Genomic DNA, 22,154 nt, shown 5'->3' on the forward strand with positions numbered 1-22,154 from the left:
TTATTGTTATTTATAGTTAGAAAATAAAATTATGCTGGCAAATGGAATAATTGATGTAAAATGATACGGGCGCTAAAATGATACTGGTACTTTCTAAAGCCTCTGGTGTTCTGTCTCCGCTAATGGTTGGGTAAAAGGTGAGGCACTAAATACTGTAAGAATCTGTAATACTGTACCTTGCCACTTGTACCATGTCACCCACTGAGCCTCACTGGGACAAACTCAGTTTGCACATACCAAGCCCATTTGTTTAATAAGCAGTGCAGAGGAAGTATAACTGAAATGCTAAAGCTACTAAATAGGACTTTAACTGAAATATAATTTTAATAAAGTGAACCTCTGATTTTTTGATATAGGGGATGGAGCTTTTGTACTTTGTCCGTTTGTCCCCTATGTATTTATATAGCAAAAAGCAATAATGAAAATTGAAAGATAGGAAAGAAAAAAAAAAGGAATTTTTTTTTTCTTTCAACAGAAGAACTTGCAAAAGTTCGTGCGTGTTTAAGTGCAAACACTTGTGCCCAGGAGACTGACTTTGCCTTCCCCGTGGACTCACCCACTCTTCTTCAGGTGTTCCCAATCAGATGCTGCAAATCACCCTCATGAGCAGCAGCTGCTTAGGTGAGGTGCTCCACCACCTTGACTTGCAGCAGTCACATTCAGCAGCCTGGCTATAGTTGGTGTTGTCTGAGTACAGGGTTTGTTTGGGTTTTCTCTGTAGGTGCCTTTTTTCAGGTAAGTGGTTATCAGTTATGTTTTTTCTTGTATTTGTGGTGTAGTCTGTTTGATATGTGCTGTGAAAGTGTTTCTCTGAAGGAAACAATCTCTTTTTGTCTCTCCTGAAGTGGACACTGTAACCTGCAAACTCAAGTACCTAATAACTTACACCTAAGGTAAATGTCCATGCCTAGTGTTTTATCTACAACTAATGTGTAAGCTTCTTTGGGTTATATAAAATGGAGTTTTAGCAGTGAATCACTCACGATTGAGAAGCTGAAGATAAAAGCAAAGAGTAGTCTGTGTAAATGGCTGCCAGGTACAAAAGAAGTATATCCAAAACACTGGAGTTTTTTAGAAGTCTAAACTGATAAGGATAACAACTGTGAGCCTCAGTAGGCAATATCCTTTCTGTTTGGAAATTTAGGAACAAAAAGGAGGGGTTTCTGAAACAAGAAAGACTTATTGCTCAACAGTAGTAGTTGGGTTTGTATTAAAAGCGTCAGGAAGAAGTGATAACAAACCTAGAAAACTACTATTTTTGGAGTCTGGAGGCTAGCAGTGGAGAGTAATAATGCTGTATTTATGCTTACTCAGGAAAAATACTTTTTGGTGCTTTCTTTGATTAAAAAAATGCTAGGTTTTTAATGGCTGTTACTGATCAGGCCCTTTTTTCCCTTTGTTCCTCAGTAATCAGGTATTTCTAAAGCATTTGTGTCAGTCGTGGCCAAGTTCTAGTTCTTTGCCTCATTGTGTGCTGCCTCACACCTGTGTCAGAGGAGACTGAACGAGTTCTTGCAAACTCTGCTTTACTCAGGGTTGTAGATCTCAAATTCAGGTTCTGATCCACCCCATCCTTAGCTTATGGGGAAGTGGTGAGACTGTGTTAGGTTGATACCTCATCCCCATGGAACTGAGCCTTGTTGTCTACTACTAGCTAGAAAACATATTTGATTATGCTACTTGTTGCTGCCTTGTGAAGGTGCTTGTTGTTCAAGTGGAGAAACACTTTCATGTTCATGATATGTCTCCATTTCTGAAGAAAGAAGTGTGAGGCTGTTCAGTTTGGCTTCAAGAGTCTTCCATAAAAAGCAGGATACTTAATGGAGGAATGGAGTCCTAGTTTTGTGGAACAGTATTACAAAAGGAGACATCACGCCATTTTCATGGAAATTGAATGACACTTTTCTGGTCCTTTCTCTACTTCTGCTTTTAATATAAATTGAATAGTAAATACAGGTGAAGAGAAAAAAAGCCCACCTGTCAAAATATAGCTCTGTTTGGTTACCTCTGTCCATGGGACAATTTTAGTAACCTGCCAATCAATGGGCTGCTAAATAGCCTCTCCAAAGCACAATCTGCTATTTCAGACGACATCAGTGTGTCAATCATTTATTGAATCAAAGCCAAATTTGAAGCAAAGCAAGCCCAGTTTGTCAATCACTTCTCAGTATTCTCTCCACTAACCACCTGACAGCTTTTAACTTTTCACTTTTATATTCCATGCAGCTAGTTAAGATTCTTTCATTTTTAATTGGGCTGCTTTTATGATTGGTAGCTAAGCAACTAATATGTTGTTTTATATGGTAATAATGGGCCCAAACTTGAGAGCTTTCTTGACCATTCCTATTTGTTGTTGGGAAATTATTTTCCTTCAAGTTGCTAAATAGCAGATGTAGCAGAAACGGTTATTTAATTATGGGTTGTCCTGTTGTTTCTATCTATAAACAGTTTTGGCACTGTTTAAAAATAAATACTGCATGCGCTGGCAAATATATACTGAATGATTTTAACTCCTGATAGAGTCCCTTGGAATTTCACTGCTCATTTACAGGGAAAACTGGGTAAAAAAAAAAAAAAAAATAGTGAAAGGATTGCCAAAAAGCAGTTTGGAAAAATATTAGCGAAGGACAGAGTGAGAAATCTCTGTCCACAGTCCCACCAGGCTTTAATCCAACCTGATCAGTTTTCAGTCTTAATTTAGGTACAATTAAATTTCTGAGGCCAAGTACTATGCTCTGAACCACCATCTCTCAAAACAAGCCAGAAGTCCTTCCTGAACAGTTTGCTTTTCAGTCCAAAGCAGTGTTTTGAGTTAAGATTTTCCGTACCTGAGATGTGAAACTTCTGGGTCAGAGCTGGGGTTCCCCAAAGGTGACCACAAATCCTGGTGTGATTTCAGTCCCATCTCCCCCATCGTGCACAAGATGAGCACTGCTTTCACATTTGTAAAATCATCTCACAGCTAGTAGTAAATGTTCTTGCCTTTCTGTTTCTAAAGATTGTCATCAGCATAGCCAATGTGTTGTTTTCAGACAGAAAGAATTAACTTTCTGTCCTTTCCATGGAAGGAAGTTTGGAAAAAGAACTATTTTTGTGTTATATAAAATTCTATTTTGGGTTCAAAAGAGTTTTCTTAATTTAATTCTTTTGCATAACTATTTGATGGGCTCCTAGCTGTCTTTTGACAGACTGCTGTCATCTGGTTTGATCCAAAACTGTGAAACTCCAGATGTGCCCAAGAACTTGGGAGAACATGGATATACTTTTGCAAAAAGCTGCAATAGGCTTCAAGGCAATCTGATACTAAATGTACTTCCCAGTCCTATTTGAATTTTACATTGTTTTTTGTATTTCTTTTTACCAAAGACTCAGGAAAAGCAAGTGACAGTGCATGAGGATTGACAGTGCCGAGGCAAATGGTGGCTTCTTGTCTATGGTGTATCAGAAATCCAGTCCAGATGCTAAATGTTGGTTCCCTAGAGCACAGGGAAAGATGCTGGTACTGTGACTAAGTGCCCCTCTCTTAGGAGGAAGATCCTAGAAGACTGAGATTGGAAAATTAATAAACTAAAAGAAAAGCTATAAAGCAGATCATTCTTTGAAATCTGATGAAAATAGCAGCTACTCCTAGCTTGCAAATGAGTTCTTAAGGAAGTGCCAAAAAATACGGTTTTGTTCTTTTTTTTTTTTCCCTCTTTATGGTGTTTCTGATGCCTTCCATTGAAATCAATGTAGTTAAGTAATAATGAATTACTATGAGATCAAGGATGGGCACCTACTATTCTTGACGTTCTGACAAATGAGGTATAAGTTTGCCTGACTGCATAAGTGATTAAAAGAGATTTTATGGACAGATTTGTACTATTTATATAACCAGATATTAAGGAAAGTTTTAAAAAGGTGCTTTGATCCCAAGCTGCCACCATAGTTTGGCACAGATTGTTAATCTTGGCTCAAAGGGTGTTCAGGCCTGGCTGAACATGATGCTTAGCTCTTGTAGTTCAGGCATCTGAGCAGAGGGGAAACCCACACAGCACCCACCTACACAGCACCTGGTCTGTGAATCGGCTTAAGACTCTCAATGGAAGAATTAAGATACAGAAGATCATAAATATTATACCAATAAAAGAAGGGCAGGGTCAAGAAAGCCAGAAATACTTGCAGGGGTTTTGTTTTGTTTTTTTTTTTTTTCCAAATGGCTCCATTTTGATCATTCACATAAAACAATACTAAGAAATTACCATCTGTGTGCAAAAATGTCAGTCTGTCTGTATACCTGTTACTATTGCTGTCCTATAACTTTTCTTAAGGACCCTTTGGACCTAAATAAATGATACTTTTAAGTGTATTCAAACATATGAATTGTACGGTGGCATTTTTGTTAGATAAAACCTGTTGGTCAAGAGCAACTCCAAAGCACCTACTTGGTTGAAATTCCTACCTGAGCAGAAATACTGAAGTCTCTGCATATCAGTGTAGTAGTTCGCTCAGTCTTCAGTGCAGCCACTGAAAGTCACAATGCAGTTTACAGCAGTCAGAGCATCTTCAGGAGCACAGAAAAGAGGCTGCAGTTACAATCCATTTCTATAGTCTAGAATTTAGAAGTTGAAGGCTGTAACTGCTGTCATTTAGAAGTACTAACTGCTAAAACTGCTAGCTTTCAAAACAAAAGCAAGGCTTAACACACAGTTACACAGGTATTTCAAATGCAGAGTGAGTTTTTCCTTGTTTTCAGGTGGAAAGGTAGCATTCAAGATGTGCTTTGTTCAGAGCAATGTTTGTTCTGTAGGACTAGAACCCAGAACAAAATGGGCCAGTATACACACATTATGCTTGATGCCATGTAAGGAATTTAAAACCATGGAAAATGACCCTTAGAGATTTCAAAATAGTAGCAAGAAATTAGGATTGCTGAATTTTAAAACCTGGCTATTATTTGTCTTAGCTAGCAAAGTAAGCCGTGGGGTTTTATAAACACGAGTATGAACCAGCAGTGTGCTCAGGTGGCCAAGAAGGCAGGTGGCATCCTGGCTTGTACTGGAAATGGTGTGGCCAGCAGGACTGGGGAAGTGGTGATCTCCTGTACTCAGCATTGATGAGGCTGCACCTTGAATCCTGTGTTCAGTTCTGGGCCCCTCACTAAAAGAAAGTCATTGAGGTACTGGAGTGGGGCCAGAGAAGGGCAAAAAAAATGGTGATGGGCCTGAAGCATTAATGTGATGAGGAATGGCTGAGAGACCTGGGGTTGCTTAGAAAAGGAGGCTCAGGGAGACTTCATTGTCCTCTACAATTGCCTGAAAGGATGTTACAGTGATGTGGAATTTGGTCTCTTCTCCCAGGGAACAAGTGATGGGACAAGAGGAAACAGCCTCAAGTTGTGCCAGGCCAGGTTTAGATTGGATATGAGGAAAAAATTCTTCACCAAAAGGGTTGTCAAGCACTGAACAAGCTGCCCAAGGAAGTGGTGGAGTTGCCGTCCCTGGAGGTATTTAAGCAATGTGTAGATGTGGTGCTTAGGTTCATGGTTTAGTGGTGGACTTGGCAGCTCTGGGTGAGTGGTCAGACTTTATCTTAAAGGTCCTTTCCAACCTAAATGCTTCTAGGATTCTATAAATCCTAGAAGATATGCAGGATTTCATACACCTACAACCCCACTTTTTTGTTAGTAATGGCTTTCTGATTAATTGCATATGTTCTGTATTCACAAAGCTGGGGAGTATTTGAGTGCCTGAAATTATGAGCACTTCAGCAAACCGGTGAAGATATCTGCAGTATAAACTTTAGACATACATGGTCTGCCCTGCCAATGACCTTAATCTCATTCTAGCAGGGGAACACTGCATGTAATGCAGTCAGTGTTAGCTTTTCCCTGATCCCTTTTTAAGCACATACTAATAACATTCACGTAAGTGTAGATGCTGTTATGAGCTTGGGTCACTAGAGGATATAGTGAATTAAAATCATTTGACCTCAGAAGAAGGTGCTTCTTTGAACAGGTAACACTCAAGTAACCCACATCTTCTATACCATTCTGTATTCCAAGGTTTTTATAACACTTGATGAAGAATGTAAGGGCTATGGTACCATTAGGACTTCCACGTAGGTGAGCTGAATTGCTGATGTTGAGGCAAGCAGAGATACATCAGCCTGAAAATAATTCTGCATTACTTCATGCCTCAGTTTCTCTGGAAATAAATATTGATATGATGTTTTTCAGGACTTGTTCCAGGACGGTATGAAACTTTATTTTCACTATATTTTGACGACTTTTGATCGTCTGGTAAAAGGCAGATTCATTTCAAAATGCTATAACTATGCTGTAAAACATTGTGCGAGCTACCAAATCTTGTTTCTTTTTAAAGAACAGATCATAAACTCTTTGGTACGATTCGGTATTAGCACCCATTTCAAAATTATCAGGGAATGCCTAGCAAAAATCTTGTGCTGTTCTTTGCAATTACTTAAAACTCAGAACTTAAGCTTTCATTCTCATGAGAAAAGCCAGGTGTTTTATTGACAGCATGGGTGCTATATTGGGGAAGCTGGTTTGCTTTATCGTAAATGACTCCTTTATCTTGATATTTTTTGGTAGCTGTAGAACTGTGCTTCATAGTATTCAAAGTGGTTTAATAAAAAGTATCCACAACTCTAACTTAATTTACTGGCAAAGCACGATTTCTTAAATTATGGAGAGAAATTGGAATCACAGCTTTATGCCTATGCCTTTCCACACATTGCAGATTGATATCATAATGCATGAAATATTGAATACACTACTCTAGCCAGTCATGGAGACCCTGAGGTTATCCTTTTTTACAGATTTACTTAAGTCTGTCCTCAGCTTGGGTTATTTGTTTACTTGTGTTTTGGAAGTCATTCACTCCTGTTTCCAAATGCTCCATGCCCTTTTGTTCCATTGTAGGTGCTTGTCTCTTCAAAGTGATTCTACTTTGAAGAGACAAAGTGGGGTCTAACTGCAGGAAAAATGCTTCCAATATCAATAAAAGCATTATATATAAGGAAACCAGTTTAACACTTAAATTTAGCTACGTACTGAACAGATCCTGCAGTGGAGGAAATCTGCTGCATGTTGCCCTCATTGGCTAACTCTGATTCAATCCTGATTTCAAGGAGATGAATTCTGTGGGCCCTTACTGTCATCCATTGGCTTATGGCTTGTACTAAGAGATACAGAGAAATGCCAGTAGTGTTTTCTGCAGGTATTAGTGTCATCCAGACTTTTAGTGCTCTCATGTTGTAGATCCTAGGAGGATAACTGCCCAAGGGTCTATTATTGGGCACTGTCAACAGAAAAAGCGTGCTGCTGTGTTCTTATTCTGGTGTTGCCTAACTGAATTGCAAAGGTCATGCTTTGTAACATCACTTGTATTAAAAGTAGCCCATGTATGGAGACTACTTTTCTGTATTTAGTCCTTGGAAAATGGGAATCAGCTAGGGGGCTGATTATGGGGTTGCATTGTGATAGGTACAAGTTGAAGAGGTTTTGGGTTTCTGTAGCATGTGCAGGCAGCATGTGAGCCCTGTGCTGAGTGGGATCAGTGGTGGGATAGTTTACTCGCTCCAGAGGCAGCTCTGCAATGTGTGCAGGGATGTTTCCTTGCAAGCAGAGGGGGACTCTCTGGGTGCTGTGTCAGAAATCAGTCCTGATATGTTCACACTGCTGTCTGCTCTGTTCGGTGCTGTCCCCACTGTCTGTGCATCCCCACACAACAAATGACAAGCCTCCTTCATTTATTCATGCTATGGCTGATGTTTGCTGCGAGGAAAGGGAGAGGAAACTTTTACTGGGAAGAATGGTCCTTGATTTGAGGCAGGTGCTGCTAGTGTGCTGTGTAGAGCTGTTGTCTGTTTTCATGTCTGTTACAGTTCTCCTAATTGTGAAGGATATGGTGGTGGTTGGCATATAGACAATAACCAAATATTGCTCTTTACACAACCACATAGACTGTCAGTTTGATCAGATGCTGATTTCCCCCCCCCCGACTTATTTCACAAGTCTCTTGAAAAATTAACTTTTGAAAACGTAACTGAATACTTCATAGAAACTCCCTTTATCACTCCTATGGACAAATTTCATCGACTTGGAATTTAAGAGCTAATTCTGCTGCTTAAGTTATATTCTCTTCAACTCACATTGGCAGCTAATGAAATAAGAGAACACTAAGGAAATAATTAAATGTTGTGCAATTAGGGCTACCACACATCAGGATATAAATAAATGCAAGCCAATATATCCTTTCATAGATTAAACTTGTCTTTATTTTGCAGCCTTTCAGCTGTGCACCACAAACTGGAATCTCTTGGAGTGTGATTGTCTGATCCTAGGACCCTATGTAATTCGTTTGTGCAGGGGTTCAGTGTGCATGTACAGATATTAAAAGCTGCAGGGGTATGCTGATTGCAGGTATGTGAAACAATGATCAGAGGAGAGGCAGCAAAGTCCAATTCTATGCTCATGATATACTTAGTTATTGCAGGGGCCTTTGAGCTTCATATGGGTTACAAATTTATCCTGAATTCCTGCAACAGATTAGGGTTTATAAAAAGCAAACCAGTAAAGAAATGCTCAGATATTCAATATATTTTCTTTCCTGAAACCAGTTTGTGGTCTGTGGGCTGCTTTCTGCCTCTCCCATTTTCCAGAGTGCCCTGTGGCCTGCTGGACCACTGCTTGGAAAGATCTTTTCAAAATGGGGAACAGTGATGCTTACCAAATATTAGGTTAATTCCAGCCAGGCTAGCTTTCATGAGAGGTCCCTGACGTTGAACAAACCTGTTTCCTTCACTAGGATGTGTCAGTTAGAAACACCAACTGCAAGGATTTCTTATGTTCTCACGAAAAAGGAAGGAAACAGCTGGTAAATGTTTCACAGATGGTAAAGCTCTTGGCATCTCTCAGGAGAGGGCCACCCATACAGATGGCTCATTATTTTAACATTTGGATTTTCATCTTATTAAAACATCTTTTTTTTTTTTTCCTGGTTTTATTTAGCATCATAAATTCTCTTACACTTAACAACTCAGTGATTTGGGGAAAGTGTGTGCGCTGTAAGGAACATCATTTGGCTAAAACGCGTATCTGCATCATTATTCTCAGCTCTGATGTGCAGTGAGTGGACTTGAACCTGATTAAAAATACCAAATGCAAGCAAGTGTTTAGAAATATGACTTTATCAAGAAAAGGTCAGCTAAGCCTTTCTAGAAGCTGAATTATTCAGCAAATGAAGAAATGTACGGAGTGAAACAAGCAAGTATTTCTGTCTTGGGCATTACATCAATTAATGCTACAATGCTTTCTGCATGCACCATAATAGACAGGCGCTGTGTGTGCCGAGTGTTAGTAAATGTTTTGTGTTTATAGTATCACTAAATGTACAAAATACTACTTTTAAAAAGATCTGGTCAGTCACTCAGATGATGCTCACGTTTTCAGAAATGTCTGTAAAATGATGTGTTTGCAAAGGCAGTTCTACCTTGCATTTATGATGGCATGTGCAATCATAAACATGCAAATAAATGGTATGTTTCGCATATGTCATACATAAATCCCAGCTCCACACACAGTTTAATAAATATCATTAGTCCCATTTGGCTTTATGGCAGGGGGAAGGGAGGAAAACTGTGCCAAAAGGTGACAGAACTTGCCCTATGTGGCAGAGGAAACTGGGGCAGACTTAAATTGAGCTTGGATGTTCTGGCTTTTGGCTTTAGTGCCTTACCGTGCTTGCTCCCTTGATACTAGCAGGTCTCTTCAGTAGCTGATGCTCTGCACATGCATGGGTTGAAGAAGCTGAGGTAGGGACATTTAGCCCTTTCTGCAACACAAAGCAAGCAGCAGGTAGGAGGTAGTGTTGGGGAAAGGAGGAAGGAAGAGAAAGTCCTGAATGTAATCCAAATCTTTGGCCTCTTTTTTTGGAGATTTTTTTGTTTTCAGCATGGTCTCATGTGAAATTACTAAACTATATGCTTGTAGTGTAAATACGGATCAACAATAAAACAGATTGCCGTATGGATCAGTATAGAAAGATTAAAAAGTAGCAGTTGATGCATGGCCTACAGCTGCCTTGTAAATCTCATTATAGCCTCAACCAAGATATGCAATGCCTTAAACACTCTGGGTTCTCTATGATTACGCTTGTACTCTGCAATTTTGTTTTAATTAAAAATTAAATAATCAGGAGTGCAGAAAAGAAACCTAAGTCCTTTTCTGCATGTATATGTGCAACTCCCCATTGATTCCAGTAGGTTACATCAACAGCAAAGATTTGACCCAAAAGCTAACTACAAATATTCCATTGATAAATACAGGGACAGATTTGTAGCATGTAAATCACTGGAGCTCCACTGATGCCAGTGTAGTTATGCTGATTTACATCAGCTGAAGAGTTGGCCTGTGGAATTCACATTCCTTCTAAGATCAAAGATGTGTCAGCAAATGGTAAACTTCATTTGTATTTTTCAGCCTTCTGATTTAAAAATAGCCAAACTGATTTATTATTAAACGGCTGGGCTCTTATGGCGAGACTTTGTATGCCACGTTTCAGCCAGACGCCACTCTCGCAGCCAAGCTGTAAATCCTTCCAAAATGGGGTTTTTAGCTGAAATGCTGAAAACTCTGTAATGCTTGTGGGTACTGCTGTGTCATATTTATAATGGATGGGCTAATCTAACCATATCCTAAAAAATGAAAGACATGAGGGGCCGGATGGCTCAGAGGGTTGGCAGAATTGCCAACTTAAATTCAGTCATAGCCAGAAGTGACAAAGTTGTTACCATTTTTGGAAGCCTATGACATGCATTCTTGAGGCTTAGTCAATTTGTTGTCTTTCTCTCCTTTAAGAGGTCAAAGAGTGAGCAAGCCATGGAAGAAACTGGTGTTCCACCTAGCTGCTTTTTTGTTTTGGTTTACATGGTGCTGCAACTGGTGCTTTCAGAAGTACTGCAAAGGTGCCCTAAAAAACTGTGCTCATGTGCTGGGGGGGGGGGGGGGGGGGGGTAGCATGGATAGGTAGTGAATAACCTGACACAAATTGTTCATTAACCATTGGGTGGTTGCTGTAATATGGAGAGGGAAGTATTTCCAACATGCTTCCTCACCTGCATCCAGCATCTGTTGTACTATTTATTAGTAAAATTTACGATAGGACTCAATTTAGGTGTCCGAATACTGTGGGAAGCTTATCAGAACTGCTCGGAACTGTTGACCCTACTAGGAGCATAACAAACTTAAATTGGAAGGTATTTCTAAGCTCATCTGGTATAGCCTACCTGCTGAAAGGAGACACTAGCTTTGAAGTCCAAATTTGAAGTCGTATCCATTTGTTCAGGATCCTACTCAAAACTCAGTTGAAGATCTTAGTGAATGGAGAATTTGCAGTCTCTCTGGGAAACCTGTTTGCATTGCAGTGATGATTGAGGAAGTGGGCCAAGAAAGGAAAGGTGTAAAGTTTGTCCTTTTGTTTGATTTCTGGTGGAAATGCACTAAATGCAATAATACTGTTGGTGGCTAATAAATTCAAGCAGATGTCAACAAAAAACTGCGGGTGCTGAAGTGACAACAGGGCCTTAAGTTGTATAAAAATGGGTGGCCAAATGGAGGGGGAAGAGATCACGGTTAAAGGACAGACTGTTGCATAAACTCTTTGAGCATAAGAAAATGGGGGAATCCTTTGTGGATGTTCCAGCAGCAGGGTTAGCTTCAGGTGGATCTTGCAGCCTTTTGGGTTTCAGTTGGCCACAAGATAAAAATAAAAAGGAGACTTTCTTAGTTCTTGTCAGGGAAATTGCTGGGATCTGTTTTTTATTTTTTATTTTTTTAAGTCTTTAATTGTGGTATTTGGTTGATAACTAAAGAGGTGCAGTCTCTAGCTGAGACTGAAACCTGGGTTTTACCATTAATGATTTGGGATTTTTTTTGTAATTCTGAGGTTTGGGTGCACTAAACTCTCTAGAAAAGGGCATAGTGGAAATAGTGATACAGAAGGTGAAATAAGGAAGATTTTTCTCTTGAGAGCTTGTATTTGTTGAATTAATGGCACCATTACTTTCAAGCTCTTCTAGAATGAGAGTTTCTAATCATGCACAGTAACAGGTATTCTAAGGGAATCCTACTTGACCATAACACAAAAACAAGTAGTGAAATGGAAAAATAGCTGATGAAGTACATGAGGTAAAATGCACATTTCTCTCTTGGGACTTACGGCTACAAAGCATCACTGAAACAGTTTTCTTAAGTCGCATTATGTATTTGCATGCAGGCTGAGGGTATCCAGACAGCATTTGCTTTAAAAACAGTTTGAGCTATATGGCCCTTTCTCCTCTATGAAAGGTTGATCGCAAGCTATCAGAATTGAGAAGGGGCTTGTGCTGTACATGTGCATGATGCAGTGTCTGGTGATGGTGGATTGTCATTGTCACAAACAGGCTAGTGGAGAGGATGGACTAGCAGCCTTTGTGTAATGTAATATAGCAGACTTTTTTATATTTGTTTTACCTTTCAGACATGCACATCCTAATTTTGTGTAAGCTCAGATGTTACTAGCTTGCAAGGGAGTGTGGATAGCACTTCTGAAATCTAATGGGGGCATGGGGCTCTCTTTTTGATCATTACAGGGTATGAGTGTTTTGTAATTCTTCTAGTGCAAAAGAAGCTGTTTGGTGACAGGCATCAAGTCAAATTCCTGCAAGAGGCTGGCAGCAGAATACATTTGTCTATTTAACTGCATGCAAAACACTTGTCAAGACAGATTCTGGTACCCTCTCCTAAGCAGGGACTCTCACTACCTTGTGTTCCAGATAACCTGGCAGAGAGGCTAGTGCAGAAGCACATGCTGAGCTGTTAGCAGGGCTTTTACCATGTCTCCTGTTCCAGCATCTGCCAGATAGAAACCTTGCTAGCACATTACAGTGGGAGCAGAATGAAAGGCAGAAACATTCACATCTGGAGATAGACTAAAGCAGAACAGTCTTTCTTCAGACTCTCTAAAAGATGTCGGGTTGTCTCATTCTTTCATATGTTTGCCACTAGGTTGCCACATTTGGCAAGAAGCAACAGGGGTAAACAACTTCCTTTGGGAAAGGAGAGAGGGTGAAAGACTATAGGAAGCATGGTGGTGCTGAGACTTCTTGAATGTGCATGGGTGGTGGGAAAAAGAGAACAAAAGCTTGGAAATGAAGCTTCAGCTTGCTATCTGTTGAAGGATATCAGTTCTGCTTTGTTTCCCATCCCATTTCACTTAGTTGTAGTATAAAGGTTTTTCACACTTGGTAGCTTTGGAATATGCTATAAACTTGGTTTAAAAAGTAAAGGCATAGAAGGACAGGGCAGAGGCTGCAACTCATTGTTAGAACTTTGGGGGTTTTTTGGACCCTCTCTGCTACTGAAATAACTCTCATCTTCATGCTGTGCCTCCTTATTTCTGCTTGCTATCTTTGCTTCCCCTATACATGTTACCCTTCTTCCCATTCTCCTCACTTTCATCTCCTGTTGTCTTGATTCCTCCCCTTCCTCCTGTGTGTATTTCTCTCTGCCCCTTTGCCCATTCAGAAGTGTTATTCTATCATTTCAAGTGCTTCAAGATACCTCTGAGGCTGTCTCCCCCCTCAGCCCTAGCTGACCTTTTCTGAAAGCCAGCCTTACCTCTTCAGCATCCAACTTCAGAGGCTAAAGAGACAGGCAGGCTTTAGCACGTGATGGTCAGCTCTGCAGAAGAGTGTATGTGTTTTGGAAGGGGAGGAGGGAAAGACAAGATGAGGTTGAGACAGCTGAAATGATAAACCTGTCACAAACCTTATTTCTGAAAACTGCAAAAATATTGAAATATCAGAAAGAATAAGCCCCCACCCTTGAATTCATACCTTTGTCCAGCCTGTGGTTTTACAGAATTCCTTTTTGCTATGTTGTCATGGCACAGATGCTTTGTACTGCCTTTTTGTTTTTGTTTCAGCACATTGAGAAATCTGTGCTATCTTAATTATTAACCTGTTATGCTTAAGTTTCATTACCTATATATTTTTTAATGTCTTCTGTTGAGGTGACAAATGACAGTGGTAGTTCTGCTACTGCTGCACTGCTTTAACTTCAGGCTCTGCACTGACTGTGTTCCTGTAGTAATGACTCTCAATAAAAGTCCTTTGATTGTTCTCTGATGCAAATTGAGATCAGCAATAATGTACCATTCTCTTTATAACAATTGTATACTGCTCAGCTTCTTTGGACACCTTATTGAAGCATAAGTCAACATTAGGATAGGTTAATAAATACTGTGGTAAAAATTTAAACACTTGCAAAAAGCATACATCCCTCTGTGCTGCTGGAAGAAGCAGAATAAGCATTATCTCATTGACTCAGATTGGTTTGAGCCTAACCCCTTTGGGGAGGATCTGGGGAGAGCACCAAAGTAGGATGTGCTGGTGGTAGGGTAAAAAGGGCTCAAACCACAACAGCTACTGCTACAAGTCATCCTCACTTGAGTCAGGGCAGAATCTTTCTGCCTGCATGTCTGCTGGGCACTTAGTTTACAGCTGAGCTATTCCAGCCTATTTGCAGGTCCAGCAGCTACAACAATGAAACTTCAGTGAAAATAAGGTTGCTATAAATTTGCATCTCCTTTTTCTACTCGTATATCTGATGGGGGAGAATGTTGGTGGTGATGGCATGAGTAAGGAAACATAATGAGGGGGGGATTTATCACTGTGTTCTGTGACTGTTTTCTGACTGAATTACACCACTTCACCATTACAGCAGCGTTGTGGGAGACTGAATTCAGTAGTGTTTGTAAAGCACAAATGCAAAATAATAATTATCCTCTTACAGACCCTTATTTGTATATCCACTTCCATGTAGAAATGTCCTCAGACTGAGTAAACATACAGACGAGCATTAAAATGAACCTGTCAGGAGCAGAGACTCAGCTCACCTTTTGCAATCACCCTTTGTCATGCTCACCCTTACATGTTCAATACCCACCCAAGGCCATTTGTCGGGGCTGGGGTAGGAGTTCCAGCTTCTGTCTAGCTTTTTTCTTTGTTTGCTTAGTTCTTTGTTTCCAGAGCTCCTGTGTGTTCAGTAGAATTTAGCAATAGCCACAGCATCTTGGAAAAAAAACACTATTTCATCCTTTTTATGAAAGCTCTAAATATAACTATTGAAGCAAAACAATGCAGTCAGATAAACAAAGAAATGCAGGCAGTGTAAGCAAAAGCCTCTTCAGCAGGTCTCAAGTCAGCCAGTCTTCCTTTCTTTTGTATGTTTTAGCTAACAGCCCATTGAACTAACAATGAGAAAAAAGGGAACAGAGATTTAATGCTACTTGTCACTGCTCTTTTTAAGATATTAATACTGGTATAAAAAGTATGATTTGAAGGAACTAAACCAAGGATGTTCAGCTAGGACTGCTGGTTTCCTTGAGTGTTCCCTGAAGAATAGTTATGGAATAGGGTGATCAGGGCAGTTGGGTCATCTGTGATTGAGGGCCGTATGACACTTCATAGCAGTGCTGCTCTAAGGGGGCTAAACTAGTTTAAACAGCTCCTATCCTTTTGCTATAACCACTGCTCTTAACTTCATATACAGTCTCTACCATTGTAGCACGCAGGGAAACAGACCTAGGAAGTGATGTGGCTGAAAAACAACCTGCCCAGAAGGAGAGTTGAAAAAAAGGTGGATTTACATTTCCTGAACTTGCCCTGCAGTCACATCAGTAACCAGGCTGCAAGGGAGGTGAAGGTGATCTGGAGGCAGAATAAGCTGTTGATGGAGGAGTACTTAAGCCAAAGCTGCCATTAGAAAATTTCTGGCATAACTACAACCTCACAAAAGGCTTTCAGGGTGCAATATCATTCCCAATAGCAAACCCAATACATTTGCAACAGAACGAGGGACAAACCCCTCAATTTCTTATTCCCCTTTGCTACTTTTATTGTTAGTCTGTGTGCCATGGTTTGCAAGGATGGGGGGAAATCTATTAGCTTTTAAATGCAAGTAATGTTGCATGTTAGCAATGCATTTTAAATTATCTAATTGAATAAGTATAGAAGGACATAATTCAGCAAACCATTGCTCTGTGAGGGACAGTTCTTGAAGGGTGAGAAAGGGAGTGTAAGGTTAAACCCAGGGACTGAACTGCTCACAAAATACACAAGACTTTTAGAAGCACTAAGTATTGGTCTTGTTTTTCCTTCGAAGTTATGCAGAACAGAAGTAGCCTTTCCTGATCACTTTTGAATGTCCCAGTGACAGGGCAGTCAGCATTTTTTATACAGGTTGGACAGCATGCATGAGTCTGTTTCCCCACAGAAATCGCTGTGTAAGTGGTTCTGATGCATAATACATAGCAGGTTGCTGTGCCTACACCATGGATGCATTCAGTAATTGATATTTTAAACATCTGTCTGTTGTCATATTTGGCCCCTTGGAAGTTCTGGCCCGTGTGATTCAGCATTGACACTGGATGGCTCTCTGTTCCTTTAGAGGATGAGCTTGTACCAAGAGGTTAAATCCATAGTGGATGCTGGTGCCACTCAGGGCATGTGCTGCACAGTCGTACTAAAAACCCAGATAACATATGCTTTTAAATTTCTCTGCTATTTAAAAGCCTGCCTCAGGATTTTTTGAAGTGATAAGTAGGTGATAAAATAACAAGTGGGGTTGGCTTTGGATGCTGTCTGGCACATGCAGAACAGTATTTTGTTAGCAAGCACCTGAGCAGTGGTTGTATTTGAGGGAGACAACTTCTGAAGGGCACTGCAGGGCTACCACGGACCTGGCTGTGAGGTCTGTGTGGCTGTAAATGGTGACAGCAGACACAAAATCTGCACGTCTGAGAAATAGATATAATGCACAGGTGAGTCTTATGCTTTATTTGGGACAGGATCCTCTGTAATAGAAACCTGGAAAGAAGTGAGATCCCATTAAACTTCTGCCTGTAACAGATATTTTCCTGGTGAAAATCTGAGTGTGCTGAATCATGCCAGCAATGTGTGGCAGTGCCTCACAGAGAGATTGGCAAAGGGAATATTGCTCCCTAAAATAGCATGTCTTGACATTATACATAGCAAAGGCCAACTCTATATTACTGCACAACAAATGCGTCTGAATAACTGATTAGCATTTCTGAAACATTCAACTTCTATTCTAAATTACTTGGAAACGAGGGATTTGGGGAACTTGATCCTTTAGGGTAGCTCTAAATATCCTTTTCCTTCAGCTTCTTTATTAAATAAATGGAAGCTTTCCTTCAAGTCAATCCTTCTTTCTGTTCACTGACAAATAGAAATGGAGTGCAAGGTCTGAGGCTGGAGAATTGAGCTCCTTTGGAGCTGGTTGCTTTGCAAAGGTCAAGGAGCACAAGAGAAACCTCTGGCAAATTGCTGACATGGGAGAACTCCTAGGGGTTGCCCATCTGGCTATGGAGCCCATGTTTCTGCACCTGCCAGAACAAGGAACATGCTGGGGTTGAGACAGGAGAAAGAGAAGTAAATACAGTTGGCAAAACATCCAACACATCAGGAAGAGCATCCCTGTGCTGCGCCTGCTGTGCAAATGTTGGCACCAGCCTGGAAATCGGAGCAGCATAACTGCTTCCCTGGAGGATTCTGATGCTTTGCTTCACCTTAAATTTGGCCTATTATTAATATCCCCCATCTCCCTTGTAGAAATGATCCATTGCTTTTTATGTCATTTCTTATTTAGGATAATACCATCTGATGTGTCTGGGATGGACCTGTAATTAGTATTGCTTCCTTGCTAAATCCTTGACCAGCTACATGAGAATGATTTAACTTCCTCGCCGTGCACGTGATGTATCTGTCTCCTTCGTGGAATAGAGCAAATTTTCCTCATTGGAGCACTATTTTCATGTGAGTATTTACCCAAAGTAGAGCCTGGTATGCAACCATTTTCTACTGGTGTGAAACCTGCTGGTTAGAGAATTCAATATAAAGTATTCTTGGCTAATCATTAATTCGTCTGCTTGCAATTCATTCATCTTTATTTGACCATTTACTTAACAAGGATAATAGGAAGCATCAAAATCTGAAGACTGATCATTTTTTAAGAGCAAGCATCTGATGATAATTAATTAATAATAGCAACAACAATAACCTTAATTTTCCAGGTATTCCCCAAAGAGAGCTGTATTTTAATTATAGTTGCACGAGGACAAATGAAATCTCGTGGATTCAAGCTTTGGGTTATGGCATTCACTTCACAAGAGTGAGGAGAAAGCTATCTTCATGTAAAAAAATAATTTCTTGGAAGCTTCTACAAATGGCAGAGATGAAGAGAAGATAAATACTGTTGATGGTATTTGGTATGACATTGGTAATTCTCAGAGGAACTCCACAGTGTAGTGTGCCAGTGTACATGTTCTTTGCTTTTATGAAGGTGACAGACTTGACCTGTGATGTACTAGTTACACCCTGGACAGACTAGAAATGTCACAAACTGCTAACAGTTACTATATAAGATATAAAAGCTTCTCTTTGGAAAGCTGTTACACTTAAAAAGGTGGGGGGCAAGGCACTTCCTTACACTAAGGTTTTGCTTTTTTTTGCTCTCTCCTCCGATATGACAGTATACATGCCAGAAATTATGGGGGCAGAAAAAGCAGTTTTAGCAGGCTTAAAAATTAAATCCAATGGCAGTGAATAGATGTAGCATTTTGTTGCTGTTTAAAAGGGTTTGTGGTGTATGAGCTTGAGTGGGACTGGGAGAAATATATAAGAATTTCTTATACATAAAGGTGTGGATGTTGGGAAGGTGTGTGACTAGTAAATTCTGTACTGATTTATCACGGTGAGCACTTAGTGTAAGAGCACTTCAGTCACTGCAGCTCAGCTGTGCACTGGGCTTCTCCAGTTTAAACTCATTGTGGCACATAACGGGAAGGGGTTGGTTACTAGAAAGATATTTATGCATCAGTCTTTTGCCCTAGATGAACCTGTATGCTAGATATAAATGCACCGCATGTATATGAGATACACACTGAACATGGGTGAATTCTGCCCTTCAGAGATCCGTGCCCAGCCTGATGAGCCCAGCCATACATTGATCTCCCAGTTCTGCTTTAGTCCCACTCGCGTGTTGGATCCTAGTGTAGGATGTGTTTCTACAGCAGCCAGAGGCAAATTTTGTTCTTGGAGTTGGTGGCATACATACCATTAGGCTGTCTTTGGTGCTCTACAACTTTGCTTTGCACTTGGCTAGGGAATGGCCACTGTACACAATGCTTAAATTGCAGGATTTCTTTTTGAGATCAAGTACTTTGTCTATAAAATATTATCATGTCTATAAAACATTATCAAGCTTCATGATGAATGAGGAGCTTTTATTTACTCTTTCCTAGGTGTTTTATAGGATGATCTAAAGTTAGTGGTGAAAATGAAGGAAATGCATGTAGGTGAATCTTTCATTAAAACTTTGTTTCAGTAAACTGGGAAGTAAAACAGCTGAGTATCTGGTTGGTTTGAGTGCACTTTTAACTTCAGCTTGAGCACTTTTGAAACATTTTTAGGCAGTTAATATGTGGATTTGCAGTTGTTTTATATGGCTGTTTGTTTTCAGAGGAAGTCCATCTCTGAGCAAAACAGTCTGGCTTGCCCACCCCAAATACACACTAGTGTCTTAGTCTGTATCTAAAGTGCTTCCACAATGCAGAGGATTAATGCATGAGTCTGTGTTCTTTGTAGGTTGGTGTACAGTGTAAAATGCTACTGTGTTCAAACACAACTGTAGAGCCCTGAGCACAGTGCACCCTGCTCTGCAGCCGCTGGCTTCTTGGGAACACCATTGCTGATTGCTGCCCTGTTCTTTGTGAGTGTATTTGACTATGATAACATTGTCTGGTAAAGAAAAGCCATTAGACTCGCTCTTGGAAAGTTTTAGTCAGATTGTTTTGATCTTAAAGTCAAATATGCTTGGATCAAACCCTTCCAGGGTTGACTTTGGTGCAGTTCGATTTATTACAATGGAGCTGCATTATTTAACGATATCACCTCCAGTCTTCAAAGTCAACAACTGCTGCACTGGAGGCAAGCATTGGTAATTGATGTTTGAAATATTAGCTGGTCAAAGGCATGTATTTACTAAAATATAGTTCAAGTTTGCCCTTGCTTGTCTATACTTCCAGGGAGCTTTTCACTTGCTTATCACTTGATCCCATTTTTTGTTGCACTGTTCAGCAAGCCCCAGCAATATACCAAATCTTGAGCAATAATTAATCTAGTTTATCTCTTGAAGTGAAAGCTGCCACTTCAGAGTAGTGCCAATCTGAAGTCTGTTGCTGCTGGACCCTCTCACTATGTCATTTCATAGTTACAGGATATCAACCTCCATTAAATTGTGTTCTTTTTGCCTCCACAATAAAGTTCTCTGGCAAGTCTTAGTTTGTGGGTTTTTTTTTGCATGACTCCAAAGTGTCAGGCGGTTGGATCTGGCTGTAATTTCTAGGAAGAAAGAGTTCAACTGCCACTGTGGGTACAGAGAAACGCTTTAAGGAAGTTACAATTAATCAACATTTAAAAGATTAAGGAAAGCTTAAGAGAGCCCTGAACAGAAGGGTGTTGATGGGAACCTGCTCACCTTGTCTCCTGTAATGCTGGAAGGTCCTAGAGGAGAAAGATCCCAAAGAGAGCAGTTGCCAGATTGCCTTGGTAAGGAAGCTGAAATTGCCAGGAAGCAGTTTAGGGATTTGCCCAGAATGAGTTAAAACTTAGGGGGGCTTCTATCTCTTTCTGTAGCTTGTGGAAGATATTGGAAATACTTGAAGATTATGAAGTGTTTGCTGACAACTCTGCTACTTGAGGAATATCCTGCTAGCTGAAAATGATACCAACTATTTGTTTTGAGTCATCTTTATTAGCATACTAACTAACCTTTGCCTTCACTTACATATGCTGACTTACTTAGAGGACTCATTTATATCAGATAACCTGGGATCTGATTGCTGTGTCTTAATCTCGTACCACTTCCACTGGGGCTGCTGAGAGCCCCTTAGTGACTGTAGTGAGAAGCAGAGCATGTAGCTCTAGACATTTTCTGAAATAGGCTATTTCTGAAGGCTCCTTTTGGAGCCTTATACTTTAAATGAAGTATCAAGGAGAAAGTGTTCTGGGAAAATAAGTGTCTAATGACAGCTAAAACTGTCTATGAGGTGCTGTAGGACCTTTATCACTTGTTTACATATATAAACAGGGGTTTAGAAGCAGACTAGTCAAACTGTACACATTGGTAATGCTGCCTTGTAATACACAGCACATGAGAACTGAGGGTAAGCTGTACATAGTCTTGATTTTCCCTTCTTTTTCTGCCTTTTAAATAGACACTGAAGGAAAAGAGTCCAGCATCCACTTAAAGGAAATGTAGAGGTAGTCATTAGCACTGGCTTGGCTTTTAGCACTTTGTTGCAGGTACCTACTGGTCTCAAGAGGCATGACAAGATGTTTTCATCCTCTAATTTACAGGAGAGCTGAAATGTGCAGCCCACTTCACATTAGGTGAATCTGTAATTTAAGCCTTCAGTCTTTGCTCTGTCAAAATTTTTCTTGGGGAAGAAAATGCCCGTATAAAGATTTTCTGTGACTGTGGTCCAACTGTTATCATTGTCTCAGAGCATGTAACTTGCTTGCTTACTAGCAACGACACCTATGTAGTAAATGCCCAAGTAACTTGGAGATAATGAAGAAAGGAAAAATCATCAGTTATTATGAACACATCAAGGCTGCTTATTTTATTTGTTCTTCCTGAGTTCCACATGTGACAAGCAGCGTCATGACATGTCAGGTCAGGCTGCATCAATCATGTCGTCCTGCATTACATCATGTGTGCGGGATGGTGGAAACTACTTATGGGTGAGACAAGAGACTGAAGAAACAGTTTTGCTGTAGCTTGAATAGGGGGGGAAAGGGAGGGAACTGCAGTGAAGCACAGGATTTTTTCTTTCCCCTGAACAGATGGCTAGCCCACCCACCATCAGGTGAAGTCAGATAGGGCTGGGGATACAAACCTCATCAGATGGATTGTTAATTCCTAATGCTGTAGGAAACCAAGACGCAGAAGTGTACTAGCTTCAGGAGGGAAAACCTTTCAATTAAGAGTCAGAAAAACTTTTGACACAATTCTTCAATTTCTGGGG

At 40.3% G+C, this 22,154-nt stretch overlaps 1 long non-coding RNA gene across 1 annotated transcript; it reads left to right on the forward strand.

Annotated features, from left to right (window-relative positions):
* The first annotated feature begins 6,042 nt into the window (after positions 1-6,042).
* On the forward strand, positions 6,043-21,905 carry LOC130595188 (uncharacterized). The gene is made up of 3 exons (XR_008971249.1): positions 6,043-6,103; positions 19,711-19,834; positions 21,484-21,905. It is a non-coding gene; the product is annotated as an uncharacterized LOC130595188 (long non-coding RNA).
* Positions 21,906-22,154: the final 249 nt, after the last annotated feature.

The sequence above is a fragment of the Pezoporus wallicus genome, unplaced genomic scaffold, assembly GCF_028554395.1.
Source record: "Pezoporus wallicus isolate ANWC-B61680 ecotype Strahan unplaced genomic scaffold, APGP_CSIRO_Pwel_v1 contig_9238, whole genome shotgun sequence".
Taxonomy (NCBI): Eukaryota; Metazoa; Chordata; class Aves; order Psittaciformes; family Psittacidae; genus Pezoporus; species Pezoporus wallicus.